The sequence below is a fragment of the Oncorhynchus kisutch genome, linkage group LG26 (assembly GCF_002021735.2).
Source record: "Oncorhynchus kisutch isolate 150728-3 linkage group LG26, Okis_V2, whole genome shotgun sequence".
In the NCBI taxonomy this organism is placed as follows: domain Eukaryota; kingdom Metazoa; phylum Chordata; class Actinopteri; order Salmoniformes; family Salmonidae; genus Oncorhynchus; species Oncorhynchus kisutch.
Genome location: NC_034199.2, coordinates 17,409,345 through 17,426,644, shown reverse-complemented (window position 1 = coordinate 17,426,644; position 17,300 = coordinate 17,409,345). Strand labels below are relative to the sequence as shown.

General features: G+C 42.8%; 1 protein-coding gene across 9 annotated transcripts in view; it reads right to left on the bottom strand.

The window, feature by feature from the left end:
• Positions 1–17,300, bottom strand: part of tns1b (tensin 1b) — a 233,516-nt gene that overhangs the window by 184,332 nt on the left and 31,884 nt on the right. The window lies entirely within an intron of this gene.

Genomic DNA, 17,300 nt, shown 5'->3' with positions numbered 1-17,300 from the left:
CCCAAACGGTTTTGAACGTCAGCAGTCAAGTTATCAAGAGGATTTTCTAGAAGCAAAGTGTCACTTGCCACATCAAGATGATGATTTGTTTTGCATCATATGATGCATTTTGTATCATCATGATGATGTGGCAAGTGACACTTTGCTTCAAATCCAATATCTTGAAAACTTGACTGCTGATATGCAAAACATTTTAGGACTGTATTAACATTGGACTAATAAAGAAAATCTATAAATTCTATTTACCGCACACACACTTCAGCAAGTCTGTGGCATATATGGCTACACACAATGTAGTTTGGTAATGCTCTAGGAACGTTCTTCAACTGGTTTGACATTGGGAATGTTCACAAACTGTTTTAAACAACGTTCTCCTGTGGGAATTTCAAGACTTCACAATAAAGTTTTCTGCAGGTTTCCTCATAGTTCTATTTAAAGTCATGTTCTCAGAACATTAAGGCAACTTTCGATCAAAATCACAAGCAAACATTAGTAACATTACTGTACATTCTGTTCTCAGCATAGGAAAACTGCTTTGTGTTTTGGCCGCATCCACTATTTGGCCACACCTGTTCTTAATGAGTGCTTGTTTCCTTTGAAATTGGGTCTGTTTGAATAGACTAAAATGAACAGCTTGGTAGGAGGAAGAAAAAAAACATGGCATGCTAGCTCCATCCTGGTGGCGCAGGGGACTCCAATGGATAGAGAAAAGAAGATCATAGCTTTGAATCATAGCTTTGAATCTCAATGATGCCGTGCCACAATACAAAATACATGTGTTTGCTTGATTAATGACTAAGCAAATTCATTTACTTCTGTCCTATCTGTGCTTTGATTAAAAACCTCAAAATAACCTACGTTCTCAGAAAGTTAATAAAATATCACAGGAAAACTTTCCGTGAACCATAGTAAAACATTCTCAGAAACTCCATGTAACCTACAAAATGTATGTTCCCAGAACAGGCAAAATGTTCACTTCCGTTCTCAGAACGTTTTTAAAAAAAACGTCAGTTTTACCAGTCTGGAAACGTTTGGCTTCTTGAACCAATGGGAAACCAAACATTTTAATTTCATCAATTCTCAAGGAATAAAATGTGATAGCTGGGATGTGTTCAGCAAACCTGCTGTCAAGCTTTTTTTTTTACCCACTTAACAAACTCTGTGGAGTTCATTTAATTTGGGGGTTTACTTCATTTGGTATTGGCACCGACTAAGTTTGTTGGTGTGTCTGGGCAATGAATCCATCCTTAGAGCCCACTACAAAAGTGCATTACAAGGAGGAATGAAAAGGTTTTCAGATAGTGTCTTGTAACAAGACTCTAGAGCTTGATAACATTATGAACTTAACCCTGTGCAGATCCATATTATCTTATGCCCTTCAAGTAGGGTGTGTGAGAGAGAGAGAGAGAGAGAGAGAGAGAGAGAGAGAGAGAGAGAGAGTTAGATTGAACATTAGATTGAAACTCAAACCTTATCAGTAGTGATCCCATCCAATCCATCCATTCAACTGAGATAATAACCTACTTAACACAGCGTCTCTCATATGGGACAACATGTGTTTGGGTGAGATGTTAACAAGACACACAGTGGGGTCACTGAGACAGGTCCCATCTGCTACTATGGGAAGTGTGTGTGCATGTGTGTGTGTGCCCTCTGTTGCTGGAACATCCCTCGCGCTCCTACCCCGCCCTTTCTCCAATAACCCCATTCTTGTCTCCTCACTCTCCCAAACCGCCCACCCCCTCCATGCATGTTTTCTCCCGCAAGGCTATGATTCTTCAGCTCACAAAACGCAAGCAGGCAGGGGCGTCTCACCCTTGACCTATCTCATCTCCTTCCACTCAGTCTGGCCTGACCCCACATCCACACAGAGGCAGCCTCTACTCCCTTCATCTCCCTCTCTCACCCTCTGTCTCTGTCTCTCAGTCTCTCTCTGTCTCGCTCACACACTCTCAAACACTCTCTCTCTTTCTTTTGATCACGTGAGTACAATGGAGCCCCCACATGGAGTTTCAATAAAGGGCCACTGAACACTGAACTCTGACAATAAGAGGAGGCCAACCCCGGGATTGTACCAGCTATTGGAACATTTATGTGAAATTCCCAAAGATTTTTGACAGGCATGCTTTTAGGAGAATCCACTGGTGGTGGCTAACTGATAGTTTTGTAAGAGAGCCAATGAATTCTTCATCCTTATCACACACACAAAAAAGAGAGGAATGAGAAGAGGAAAGAGAGACAGGAAAGAGTAAGAGAGAGGAAATAAAAAAGAAGGGTGGATGAAAAGAAGGAAGAAAGGCAAGGAGGTGGGGAAGTGAGTTTGAACGTGCCCCCCTAAGCTGGTATCCATAGCACAGCCCGTCTCAGGGCAGGAATTCCCTCGATGGTAGGGTCGTTGACGGTCAGAGACAGTTGGCGAAGTGTCCTGTCCTTCTCCCAAACCCTGTCATTCCCAAACAGGGAGTCAACAAGCTGAAGAAGTGAACCTAGTTATTAGATAGCTGTCTTTTCCATCAAAACTGCTATGGAGTTTCAAATTAGCGTTTTTGAAAAAATAAATAGATATGTTTGAATGACACTAAATGTTACTTTAAACCCTTGCAGTGCTGAAATATTTTGGTATGAGAAGTGATCATAATTTAACTTACATGCTTTGACGTGGATAAAGAAACAAGTAAGTCACAGGAAGATTTACCGTTATGTAAGTAGTAAACACTTCATTTAAATTACTTTTAGAAAAAATCTGTACATTTATACAACCCAGTGAAAATGGAAAAGTACGTGAAATGTGGAATAGAAAAAAAGTCCTGTCCGTTGCCTGTGAGGCATCTGCTCTGCAAAGACCAGATTTAATAATTCATGATGCATGTGGGACTACAAGGCACTGAGCAGCAGTTTCAAAGGCTAGGGAAGATAAACTCTCTCCGCAAACACACGAGAAGAGTTGGTTTTGTGTCCACCAGCCTCATTGTCGTGTCTCTAGATGCACTCAGATGCCCAGATCTCATCTTCATCATCGATCCTTTGTTTCATACAAAAGGTTGTAAAAAGTAGGGCTCATAACAGCTGGCTAGGTTTTCGGCAAGATAGAAAAGCTGCCTCCAGTAAGACAAAGGGGTGGTGATCTGTGTCTATTTATAAATGACAGCTGGAGCACGAAATATAAGTCTCAAGATTTTGCTCGCCTGAGGTAGAGTGTCTCATGATAAGCTGTAGACCACACTATTTACCAATAAAGTTTTCATCTATATTTTTCTTTGCTGTCCACAAACAGATGCTGGCACTAAGACTGCACTCAACGAGCTGTATAAGGCCATAAGCAAACAAGAAAATGCTCATCCAAAGGCTGCACTCCTATTTGCCGGGGACATTAATGCAGGGAATCTTAAATCCGTTTTACCTCATTTCTACCAGCATATTACATGTGCAACCAGAGGAAAAAAACTCTAGACCACCTTTACTCCACACACAAGAGATTTTGTAAAAAATATATCCCTCGCCCACCAAATCTGACTATAACTCTATCCTCCTGATTCCTGCTTACAAGCAAAAACTAAAGCAGGAAGTACCAGTGACTCGCTCAATAAGGAAGTGGTCAGATGACGCAGATGCTAAGCTACAGGACTGTTTTGCTAGCACAGACTGGAATATGTTCCAGGATTCTTTCGATGGCATTGAGTACACCACATCAGTCACTGGCTTCATCAACAAGTGAATCAATGATGTTGTCCCCACAGTGACCGTACACACATACAGTGGCTTGCGAAAGTATTCACTCCCTTGACATTTTTCCTAATTTCTTGCCTTACAACCTGGAATTCAAATTTATTTTTGGGGAGGTGTATGTATCATTTGATTTACACAACATGCTTACCACTTTGAATATGCTAAATATTTTTTATTGTGAAACAAACAACAAATAAGACAAAAAAAACAGAAAACTTGAGCGCGCATAACTATTCACCCCCCCCCCAAAGTCAACACTTTGTAGAGCCACCTTTTGCAGCAATTACAACTGCAAGTCTTTTGGGGCATGTCTCTATAAACTTGGCACATCTAGCCACTGGGATTTTTTGCACATTCTTCAAGGCAAAGCTGCTCCAGCTCCTTCAAGTTGGATGGGTTCCACTGGTGGACAGCAATCTTTAAGTCATACCACAGACTCTCAATTGGATTGAGGTCTGGGCTTTGACTAGGCCATTCCAAGACATTTACATGTTCCCCTTAAACCACTCAAGTGTTGTTTTAGCAGTATGCTTGTCCTGCTAGAAGATGAACCAGTCTCAAATCTCTGGAAGACTGAAACAGGTTTCCCTCAAGAATTTCCCTGTTAAACGCCATCCATCATTCCTTCAATTCTGACCAGTTTCCCAGTCCCTGCTGATGGAAAAACATCCCCACGGCATGCTGCTGCCACCATCATGCTTCACTGTGGGGATGGTATTCTCGGGATGATGGGAGGTGTTGGGTTTGCGCCAGACATAGCATTTTCCTTGATGGCCAAAAAGCTCAATTTTAGTCTCATCTGACCAGAGTACCTTCTTCCATATGTTTGCGGAGTCTCCCACATGTCTTTTGGCGAAAACCAAAAGTTTTTGTTTGCTTATTTTTTTCTTTAAGCAATGGCTGTTTTTCTGGTCACTCTTCCGTAAAACCCAGCTCTGTGGAGTGTACGGCTTAAGGTGGTCCTATGGACAGATACTCCAATCTCCGTTATGGAGCTTTGCAGCTCCTTCAGGGTTACCTTTGGTCTCTTTGTTGACTCTGATTAATGCCCTCCTTGCCTGGTCCGTGAGTTTTGGTGGGCGGCCCTCTCTTGGCAGGTTTGTTGTGGTGCCATATTCTTTCCATTTAAAAAAAATGGATTTAATGGTGCTGAAAGTTTCTGATATTTTTTTATAACCCAAACCTGATCTGTACTTCTCCACAACTTTGTCTCTGACCTGTTTCGAGAGCTCCTTGGTCTTCATGGTGCCTCTTGCTTGGTGTTGCCCCTTGCTTAGTGGTGTTGCAGACTCTGGTGCCTTTCAGAACAGGTGTATATTTACTGAGCTCATGTGACAGATCATGTGAGACTTAGATTGCACACAGGTGGACTTTATTTAACTAATTGTGTGACTTCTGAAGGTAATTGGTTACACCAGATCTTATTTAGTGGCTTCATAACAAAGGGTGTGAATACATATGCACACACTACTTTTCCGTTTTTTATTTTGTAGAATATTTTGAAACAAGTCATTTTTTTTAAATTTCACGTCACCAATTGGGACTAATTTGTGTATGTGTCATGTCCTGACCATAGTTCCTTTTTTATATCTCTATTTTAGTTTGGTCAGGGTGTGAGTTGGGGTGGGCATTCTATGTGTTGTTCTATGTTTTTGTATTTCTGTGTTTGGCCTGGTATGGTTCCCAATCAGAGGCAGCTGTTTATCGTTGGCTCTGATTGAGAACCATACTTAGGCAGCCTGTTTTCCCACTATGGCTTGTGCGTAGTTGTTTTCTGTTTCTGCACCTGACAGGACTGTTTTGTTTTCATTCATTCTCTTTGTTATTTTGTTTTGTGTTCATTTTAAATAAAAAATAACATGAACACTTACCACAATGCGCTTTTGTCCACACCTTCTTCATACGACGACCGTTACAGTATGCCATAAAATCCAAATAAAAATCAATTTAAATTACAGGTTGTAATGCAACAAAATAGGAAAAACGCCAAGGGGGATGAATACTTTTGCAAGGCACTGTACATGCACATATTACATCTATTACCTCGACTAACCTGTGCCCCCGCACATTGACTCTATACCAGTACCCTGTGTATATAGCCTCACTACTGTTATTATATTGTTGCCCTTTAATTATTTGTTATTTTTCAATTTTTCTTATTTTTTACTTAAGTTTATTTTAGTAAATAGTTTCTTAGTTAACACTCTCAAAACTTTAATTTAACCTCTTAAGTATCAGACCTTTTTTTAACCTAAAATTACATACCCAAATCTAACTGCCTGTAGCTCAGGAACTGAAGCAAGGACATGCATATTCTTGATACCATTTGAAAGGAAACACTTTGAAGTTTGTGGAAATGTGAAATGAATGTAGGAGAATATAACACATTAGATCTGGTAAAAGATAATACAAAGAAAGAAACTTGTGTTTTCTATATATATATTTTAAATGCAAGAGAAAGGCCAGATAGGAGTATAGGTGTCATTTAAATTTGGCCATCAGGTGGCAGCAGTGTGTGTGCATAGTTTCAGACTTATCTCGTGAAGAATTACATTACTGCAATATCAAGTCAAAAATGCTATGGTAATAAAAAATTTACGTTTATACACTCCCAGGAATGTCATACATGATGGATCAATAGCTTATACACTAACTTTCACACATCTAGATGGCCGGGCCTGGTGGGTGTGGAGTCAGAGACAGCAGGGGTTCAAACTGTAGAACCCAGTTCCTACATTTGAACATAAACATTTATTTTATCAAATAAAACTATGCTACATTTTATCTCTGGGACCCTCAGGATGACAAGTCGGAGCAAGATTACTGAATGTAAGTACATTATTTATCTTCAGAGGTGAATGTATCAAACCAGTTGCTGTGATAAAAGTTATTTGTTATTGTGCACTCTCCTCAAACAATAGCATTTTTCATTGTAAAAGCTACTGTTAATTGGACAAAATTGCAGTCAAGATTAACAAGAATTTAAGCTTTCTGCCCATACTAGACATGTCTGTGTCCCGGAAAGTTGGCTGTTGTATACAATGTCATTCTAGTCACATTAGCGCACCTTAGCAACAACCGTCCCTGTTTAGGGACACCGATCCCGTAGGGCTTGTAATTAAGCATTTCACTGTAAGGTCTACACCTGTTGTATTCTGTGCATGTGACAAATAAAATTTGATTTGATGAAGGGAGGAATTTGACCTTTTCTTTCTCTCATCTCCTCCTCCTCTACGACTCTCCTTTCCTCCATCCACCGGCCTCACAATGGACGGTCACCTGATTTCATTTAGGGAGAAATTCACCTCAGGCATTCCAATCTTTCCCTCTCTCGCTCCCTCTCTTTCTCTCAACATGCATTTTCATCTCAGTGAGGTGGATCCCAGGGAGAAAATGACTCAGTCATCCAGAAGTGAAGAGAGAAAATCACCCATTTTTTCACAGGCTAATCAACAGAATGGAGGGAGAGAAGCATTAAGTACAGACTTTGAATCTAGTCTCAATCCACTATCGAGTTATGTTTATTTATTTAACCTTAATTTAACTAGGCTAGTCAGTTAAGAACAAATTCTTATTTACAATGACTGCCTATCCCGGCGATGCTGGGCCAATTGTGCATCGCCAGATGAGACTTCCAATCACGACCGGTTGTGATACAGCCTGGAATCAAACCAGGATCTGTAGTGACGCCTCTAGAACTGAGATGCAGTGACTTAGACCGCTGCACCACTCGGGAGCCCATGTAAACAGCGGTTGTATGTGAAAGTCAGTATGCATTAATAGAGTGCATACATCTTGCATAAACATGTTACATTTATGAGTCACAAATGTCTGTAAAATTGTACTTTACACTATGCAAACACACCACATCTCACTACCAGAGTTAATTCAGTGTCAACCCACAACTGCTTAAGATAAACACCACTTTAGGTCTATATCCATTTAGACAACAACAAATCTATAGTCTGAACTTAAGTCATTAACAAGGTATAACATGAAAAGACAGCTGAAAGTCTCTCAACTAAACTCACTGAAACCCAACTTCTAAACAGAACATTGACTTTGAACAATAACAATGCTTTGGTTCTCAGTCTGCAGGTATCTGCAGGGATGGTTAACTCAAGTATGTTCCACCCCCAGAGGCAGACTGGACACAGTGGCTTCCGGTCACGTCGTCCTGTCCCGACCCGGGAGAAATAACAACCCACACTCTTCGGGAAATGATAACCCGTTGAAGAACTCTTTTTGGTTCCAGGTAAAACTATTTTGGTTACAGGTAGAGCCCAATTGAGTTCCATGTAGAACCATTTCCCCAGAAGGTTCTACATGGAACCCAAAATAGTTCTATCTGGAACCAAAAAAGTGTTCTTCCTGGAACCAAAAAGGGTTATCCTATGGGGACTGCCAAAACAACCCTTTTGGAACTCAGCCACACTCAAAAAAAAAAGTACGTAGCAGCATCCTGGCGTCATGGCATCTACAAGCTCTACAAGAAAAAATTAAACATTTCCTGGTGCTTTCCCAACTCAAATTTAGTGCAATGCTGAGATAAAATAAAGACTTATTTCGGAAAATTCCACAAAGATAAAGAGACTATGATGATTAAGTTGAGAGAAGAGAGAGCAGGGAGTAAGGCCATTACACTATTAAAATGGCATGTCATTGCTTTTGTTTTGAATTCTTTAACCATTATTTAATCATAACCATGCACGAAAAGCAGTTCAATTGGACTTGATATTGAATGACATCACCTAATTCGTTTGGCGGAGTCGGCACTTGTTTCGCAAAACCAGAACATCATTTTCTCCCAGAAGCCGTAGAGACATTGCAGCAAATGAAAATAAATGTCAGAAATTGAGCAACACTGGAGAAGCACGCCCCAAAAACCTCTGTAAACCTCTTCCCGCAAGCAGCCTGCTTTAATGGTCCAAATCCATGCTCAGTTTAAAGTAACCAAGTTCATCATCAGAAATGAGCTCTTTGCCCAGAAAAGACAGCATGCATGCTTTCACCAGTGCTACAATTTGGCTTGATGATTGACAATTGATGAGGCTTCATAACCCCGAAAGTACTTTCTTTAAACTGACACAGACCTTTGCACATAATGGAGTGGGTGGTGGTGACATAAACCACGGCCTGCTCCACAACTTGTTATAGTACATAGGCCTAACGGTCATCCCGCGGAGAACAACCACCTCACTATACGCCTCATAAAGGCAAACACGCCCCTGTGGGACTTAGTCTCTCTTATATCCCATCATAAATAATGAAGTTACACATGTATCTTACACAGAGGTCTCATTTTCGCACTCGTAACAAATTCCACACAGGAGATTTGTAGAATCTGATAAAGAAGGCTGTTTTATCTCAAGAAGCAGACACTGAAATACAACATGGTCTTTCTGTTTTGTGGCAACAGAGCTCCTCAAATGAAAACATTGATGATAAAGCTAAGGGCATGAATTATGGTCGCTTCAGATTTTCTGCAAAGAGTAATGTTGTAACTGACAGACGCAGAAGCCATTGTTTTTGCTACACTCTTTTCCCCCATAAGTCGGTCAGACAATGCCTCCTTGGATGCTGGCAGCATGGGAGGAGCTGGCAGACTACTGTATTCAGCTAGTGGGCACCTCGCCCAGCCTCAGACACACCTGTATCATTGCTGTTGTTGTTATCAGGGTGTAAAATCCCTGGCTGTCAGCAGACTAGCCCAATAATTTACTACTGGTTAGGGGAAGAGAGGCATCAATAATAGGAGCTGAAGAGCTTTATCAAGCAAGGAAAAACAAACTTGGGGCTCTTTCTCAATTGTCTTAAGATCTGTCCTATTCTCCTCTTCTTCATCTGCACTGTTCTGAGAATATCTGATCAAGAGTAGGAAAGCCTAATGATGAGTTTCCACCACATTGTTTTTACCTTTTGAGCATTCTCTAGAAGAAGGGAATGAGATAATGGGAACGAGCTGGGGGGGGGGGGGGGGGGACTTTTGGACAATTGAGAAAGAGCCTTAGAATTTACAGCTCGTCACGGCAGTGGAGGTCTATTGGGCGAGTATTCATGTTGAAATGTTCTGGCATGGCTCACACTTGATTCAGGTGCTGAATGTATCAGAAGCTCAACATGGCCATATACGGTGAAGGCAGTGTTCACAAGCAAGCCAGAAAGTGGAGTTTATAGACGCAACAAGGGATCAAAACTGAGGCCAAAATCCCTCACAATACAGGAACAATACAGGAATGCGTGAACCTTCATATTGACTCACACATAGCAGTCCATTTGTTTTAACACACACACAGACACGCACGCACGCACGCACGCACACACACACACACACACACACACACACATACACACACCTACATACACATATAAGCTCAGTAGCCTATGGTATGTAGCCAAGGCCAGTTTGTGATGAGTTGTGAATGATTGCGGGAGGATGGAGGATGGAGGAGGTCTGGACTCTCGGCTCTCATTTATGTCTCGCCCCACAGACATGTCTGTGACATAGGACATAGGGCTAATTACACACATACACACACACACACACACACACACACACACACACACACACACACACACACACACACACACACACACACACACACACACCTACATACACATATAAGCTCAGTAGCCTATGGTATGTAGCCAAGGCCAGTTTGTGATGAGTTGTGAATGATTGCGGGAGGATGGAGGATGGAGGAGGTCTGGACTCTCGGCTCTCATTTATGTCTCGCCCCACAGACATGTCTCACTTCCTGTTCGATGAATCCTGACCTCCACTGGAATCAGGTCCAGCCTAACCAACCCCGTATGAGTGATGTCACCTGCAAGGCTTTATTGAACTCTCTTTCAGTTGAATTCCGCAGTCTACAGAGCAAAATGGCTGTGGAGCATGTTGAAATACCATACTGTGTTTCTCAAAGCAACGCATGTAAATTCTGGAATGTAAAACTCTGGTGCTGAATGTAAAAATGTTTACGCAAGTGGGCTCAAGCCGAGCCTTTCCGCAAAGAAGCATATTTTCAAGAACTGGCATTCACAGAATGCATGCTCAGTGGAGAATGTGATTTTTTTGTCCAGGAATATGCTTTACCTGGTTCCGGGCAGCCGGCCACTGAATGTACTAAGCACATAGTGCTCAAAGGATAACTGCCCACTGACCAAAATAGTATTTGGTCATAGCCTGCACTCTATCACTCAATCTATCTTATGCAAGCAAACTTGACCCGTTTTAGCAAGAGACGACCAAGAGAGTATAACCCTATCTGATAATGCTAAATATAAGGTAGGAGTCTTCTCACATGCAACTCTAGTCTCCAGGCAAATCCCGTAGCAGACTGGACGCAGCTCAGACCTGCAGAGAATTCCATAACACTTCATAAATGGCTTATTCACCTCAATTGCCTGCCTCGGTCTCACTGCACTCATAAAGGGAGACCAAACTCAACTGAAGTCCTTGCTAGTGATCCTAATAATGTGGTGCTATTTCGTCTCCATAGCCACAAGGGATTTTGTTTATTGGGGAATGATTGACGCTGGTGATCAGGCTCTCTCTGAAGGATCATGGTCTGTTTCTATGACAAACTATGGGTAACCCCAAGTGAAACAAAACAACTAAGCCAGAAATAAACCTGGGAAAGGTTAAATAGTTAAAGCCACAAGAGGAACATCAAAAGCTCCCCATATTAAAGCCAGTGTTTGGGAACTCAGCCAACGCTCAAAACAGTTGTTGATGAGTGACATGAACCATCTATGGAGAGTAGAGGATGGCAGCACTCTACACACATCTGGGTTGTTTTCTGTGGCAGCATGTGTGGACCCAATCCTCCACATTTTTTCTGAGGGTTGTCACAAACTATCAGCCTGTCTCATCAGAACACTTACTTCTGCTATTGATCCAATACAACATTGAAGCCATATTACAAAACAAAATCAGAGAAAAGAGGACATGCATAGGGGAAAAAACTAGTCAAACCGCTAACTAAAGCAATATTGAATCCCCAAAACAGGATATATTAGGGAACTGGAAGACAGATGTTCTTTCCTATTGATCAGAGTATCTCTTTCCCACAAGAAAATGTGACAAACCCAATACAGGTCTTCCAGCCAGAGCAGGGACGGGCAACTTTGATGGTGGTGGGGCTCACAAAAAAATCAGAACTCATCATGAGGGGCCGCAGTGGCCCGCGGGTCTGCGTACCCGCATCCATACCCACATATTCACTCAGAGCCTGTCCTAGCCTTTTGGGGGACCTAAACAAAATGTTGCCCCCCCACCTTGGGAGCAAAACATTTTAGCGGCCCCCCTCTTGGCAGCGGAGACAGCACAGTTTTTAATATGATATCTGCGTGAGAGCGACTAGCAAAATCAATTTGCACCCCCGGCTGGAGTGTTTACGGACATATTCAACCTCTCCCTATGCCAGTCTGTTGTCCCCACTTGCCAACCCCAGGTGGAGATGGTAGGCAACAACACCTCCGTCACGCTGATCCTCAACACGAGGGCCCCCCAGGGATGTGTGCTCAGCCCCCTCCTGTACTCCCTGTTCACCCAAGACTGCACGGCTACGCACAACTCCAACTCAATCAACAAGTTTTCTGACAACACAACAGTAGACCTGATTACCAACAACGACCAGACAGCCTACAGGGAGAAGGTTAGACCCAAGGTGGAGTGGTGCCAGGATAATAACCTCTCACTCAATGTAAAACAAACAAAGGACCTGATCGTGGACAACAGGAGACAGAGGAGAGGGCCGCAGTGGATAGGGTCAAAAGCTTCAAGTTCCTTGGCATGCACATCACTGAGGACCTGAAATGGTCTAGCCACACCGACACCGTGGTGAATAAAGGCGCAACAGCGCCTCAGCAACCACAGACGGCTGAAACAAAATCGGCATGGCCCCTAAGACCCTCACAAACTTCTACAGATGCATATTGAGAGCAGTCTGTCGGGCTGAATTTCTACCTGGTACGACAACTGGACCGCTCTCAACCACATGGCTCTCCAGAGGGTGGTGCGGTCAGCCTAACGCATTAACGGGGGCACGCTGCCTGCCCTCCTGGACATTTACAGCACTCTGTGTCAAAGGAAGGCCAAGAAGGACATCAAGTACCTCAGCCATCCGAGCCATGGTCTATTCATTCTCTTACCTTCTGGCAGACAGAGATGTAACAGGACATGTGCATCACAGCCAGGACTGAGAGACTGAAAAACAGCTTATATCTCCAGGCCACCAGATTGTTGAAAAGCATCACTAGCCGATTACCTGCCCAGTACTCAGCCCTGCACCTTGAGACAAATGCCCACTGTAAACTCAGCAAAAAAAGAAACGGACCTTTTTCCGGACCCTGTCTTTCAAAGATAAATCGTAAAAATCCAAATAACTTCACAGATCTTCATTGTAAAGGGTTTAAACACTGTTTCCCATGCTTGTTCAATGAACCATAAACAATTAATGAACATGCACCTGTGGAACGATCGTTAAGACACTAACAGCTTACACAATTAAGCAATTAAGGTCACAGTTATGAAAACTTAGGACACAAAAGAGGCCTTTCTACACCAAAAGAAAGATGCCCAGGGTCCCTGCTCATCTGTGGGAACGGGCCTTAGGCATGCTGCAAGGAGGCATGAGGACTGCAGATGTGGCCAGGGCAATAAATTGCAATGTCCGTACAGTGAGACGCCTAAGACAGCGCTAGAGGGAGACAAGACGGACAGCTGATCGTCCTCGCAGTGGCAGACCACATGTAACAACACCTGCACAGGATCGTTACATACGAACATCACACCTGCGGGACAGGTACAGGATGGCAACAACCACTACCCGAGTTACACCAGGAACTCACAATCCTCCATCAGTGCTCAGACTGTCCGCAATAGGCTGCGAGAGGCTGGACTGAGGGATTGTAGAACTGTTGTAAGGCAGGTCCTCACCAGACATCACATCGCCTATGGGCACAAACCCACCATCGCTGGACTAGACAGGACTGGCAAAAAGTGCTTTTCACTGATGAGTTGCAGTTTTGTCTCACCAGGGGTGATAGTCGGATTTGTGTTTATCGTTGAAGGAATGAACTTTAAACCGAGGCCTGTACTCTGGAGCGAGAGCGATTTGGAGGTGGAGGGTCCACCATGGTCTGGGGCGGTGTGTCACAGCATCATCGGACTGAGCTTGTTGTCATTGCAGGCAATCTCAACGCTGTGCGTTACAGGGAAGACATCCTCCTCCATCATGTGGTACCCTTCCGGCAGGCTCATCCTGACATGACCCTCCAGCATGACAATGCCACCAGTCATACTGCTTATTCTGTGCGTGATTTCCTGCAAGACAGGAATGTCAGTGTTCTGACAGCATGTCTGGGACCTGTTGGATCGGAGGGTGAGGGCTATTCCCCCCAGAAATGTCCAGAAACGCCACCATGGCCTATTTATTGCCTTACCTCCCTTATCTTACCTCATTTGCACATACAGTATATATACTTTTTCTACTGTATTATTGACTGTATGTTTGTTTATTCCATGTGTAACTCTGTGTTGTTGTATGTGTCGAACTGCTTTACTTTATCTTGGCCAGGTCGCAGTTGCAAATGAGAACTGGTTCAATAACGGTGAAATAAAAACAAAAAGAATTGTTCAGGGACACATTATTCCATTTCTGTTAGTCACAAGTCTGTGGAACTTGTTCAGTTCATGTCTCAGTTATTGAATCTTGTTATGTTCATACAAATATTTGCACATGTTAAGTTTGCAGAAAATAAACGCAGTTGACAGTGAGAGGACGTTTCTTTCTTTGCTGAGTTTATATAGTAATTGAAACGCTGACCACCTCATATTCTGTTTATATACTGTTGTTTACTCACTCTGTATGTATTTACTGTATTCTCAACATACCCCATCCTAATATACCTACTACATACCATTTTCTTTCCAAATTATATACTGTTTATACACACCACTTATTTACATGCTGGATTCTGACACATGCTCACTATAGAAATATACTCTGGATTGTTAATTGTCATTTCTTGATTTCTTGTTTAGATGTTTTGATTATTTGTGTTTTTGTATTGTATTTGCGAGACATTCTACTGCATCGCTGAATCTAGAAACAAGCATTTCACTGCTCCTGTTATAACATCTGCAAACCTGTGTACACGACCAATAACTGTTGATTTGATTTAAACAACAAGCTGGGACAGGAACGTAGAGCCATTCCAGATTGGAGTTCTAATCCATGCGGAGATGGCGAGAGGGCCAGGGAAGGCTGAGGGCCAATCTTAAACACCCTTTTATGTAGTGAGAAGGAGTGGTGGTCTACACTTCGGAACGCCGCTCAGAGTTTCACTGTTCCGCTCCATTGCTGCACCCTGAACTAATGGAACGTACACCACACACAGAGTGGAACTCCGAGATAAAGCATGTGTCCGATTGAACGCGATTGGGAATGATGAAATGGAGGAGGCATGCCGGAAAAGGGACTGCATGGCAAATCCATTATGTCTGCAAAGCATTGGGGCAACGTATAGCCAGATGTTGCAATTACAGAAACGCTGCCATATTTCAAAGGGGCCCCACATGTGCAACTCTCTTTCACTCAAATCATAGGTAATCCTATAGGAACTGAGGGGGGGGGGGCAAACCAGCTACAGGACAAAGAGATAGAAAGAGGGGGAGACTGAGGTAAATGAGCAGAGAGGGGAATAGATTAAAATAAAAGAGATGGTGTTAAAGATGTAGGAAATAAAAATCCTCAACCAACCCACTAAGCACCGTATCTGACACGTGTGTACCCCAGACTGGGGCCTTTGAGATACTGACCACGACAACACCCCAGCATGAGCCTGACTCTGACTCTGGACCTGCACTGAGAGGACTATACTGTCCTGGTCTCCCCCTGACTCTGACTCTGGACCGGCACTGAGAAGACTATACTGTCCTGGTCTCCAGATTGACTAAATGTAGGTTAATGGACATTGATCATTCCATTAAGCTATTTGACCACTTTGACAGCTTGGAGGTTTAGGCAAGGGTCAATATTTGCTTTGGCTTATAGTTGTAGGTGACACTCTGAAGTAGTGTTGTTTTAAATCAGAGGCTCATGGCAGCAAGAAATGTTTACTTTAAAATCCTTCGTAAGCCCTTGCATATTGGTAGAAGTGGCCATTAATACACCACCAAAGGTCCTCTTTAAATCTGTACACTTTGCACTTAAAAAGGAATTTCAATCATAAATTGAAATCTGAGGTTTTGTTCTTAACCTTCTGATACGTTATCAGCACTTAAACGGATGATGTCACAGGCTTATAACCACTCCCATTAGTACCGCTAAGGGTCATAGAGTCGAGCAGAGGGAATGTACCCATGTGACATCATACTTCTGGGCGGAGTTAAGTCCTTTTTCTGTAGTGTCGGGGCTCAAACAATGTACACTCTTTATAACAAGTATTCTCTTCCAGTCACCTTGCTCATGAAAGACTTATGCAACCTAAGAATGACCCTCACTGACAAGATTATGTTTCTTGGCATATTTTCAAGCCTTTTTGGAGGACAGTTGATTTGTTTGCCATTGGCCTTTTCTGAGAAACTCTGGAAAACTGTCCATAAACCCATTGTGGATCTTATCAATAATTCACAAGTGTATTGTGGAAGAACATCCTGAGATTGGTGTTTCAGGTATCGATGTTGTCCTCTTGCAAGGTCTTCTCTCGCGCCTTCTTATGCCATCCCCTTTTCACTTTTCCCTTCAGGTTGGCCAGTGTCTTCTGCGACTTCATTTCCTGCGTCTTGACTGTCATCTTCTGTCATTTCACGTCATTTCATATTTTCTGAAAGCAACTGTTTCTGTCTGTAGCAGAAAAATCTGAATTCAGCCAAGACAGTTCAGACGTTCTGGGCTTTCGGGGGGGGGGGGGTCCTCCTCTTTCTGCTTGCCTAGCAGATAGCGCCAGTCTGTTTCATAGAGGAGGTCCGTTTCCTGCATCTCCCTTCACTAGACAGTAACTGCTTCTGCAGCTGGAAACACATAACTCTTCATTGTGGCCCTCACTCTTGAGCTTGGTCTCCAAACCACCTCAGCCTAAACTCCGTTCCCTGACTTTACCAACAAACAAAAAACGGGAAACATACCTTATTAATGTATGGCTCAAATAGTGAAATAAAGTCACAGAATGACTTTGAAGTACTGATAAATAGACTCATTGGTAGACGCTTCCAGGTTTCATAAAAAGACGTGTGCCTGGCAACGGTTATGTAAACAAACATTCTTCAGGAACGTTTACTGAGAGAGGTTTGATTGAATTTCACCCTGAAGTAAGTTGCATTGTTATACAGCCTCCTAAAAGCAGTCAATCAGTGACTAGGAGCTTAGCTGGTGGGCTTTGGTGTCCTTTAACAAACCCCCTCCCCTAAAGGGAATAATGCTGATGAACTAATCAAGGGGTCAGTTAAGTCTCTCCAGAACCATAGTTTGACAGAGGAGCAGAGATAGACCAAAGGGCCATCCCATCATAGTTCCATCTCAATCAGCTGCACCGTGGTTCTCCTCTCTCGATTAAGTTCTTCGAAA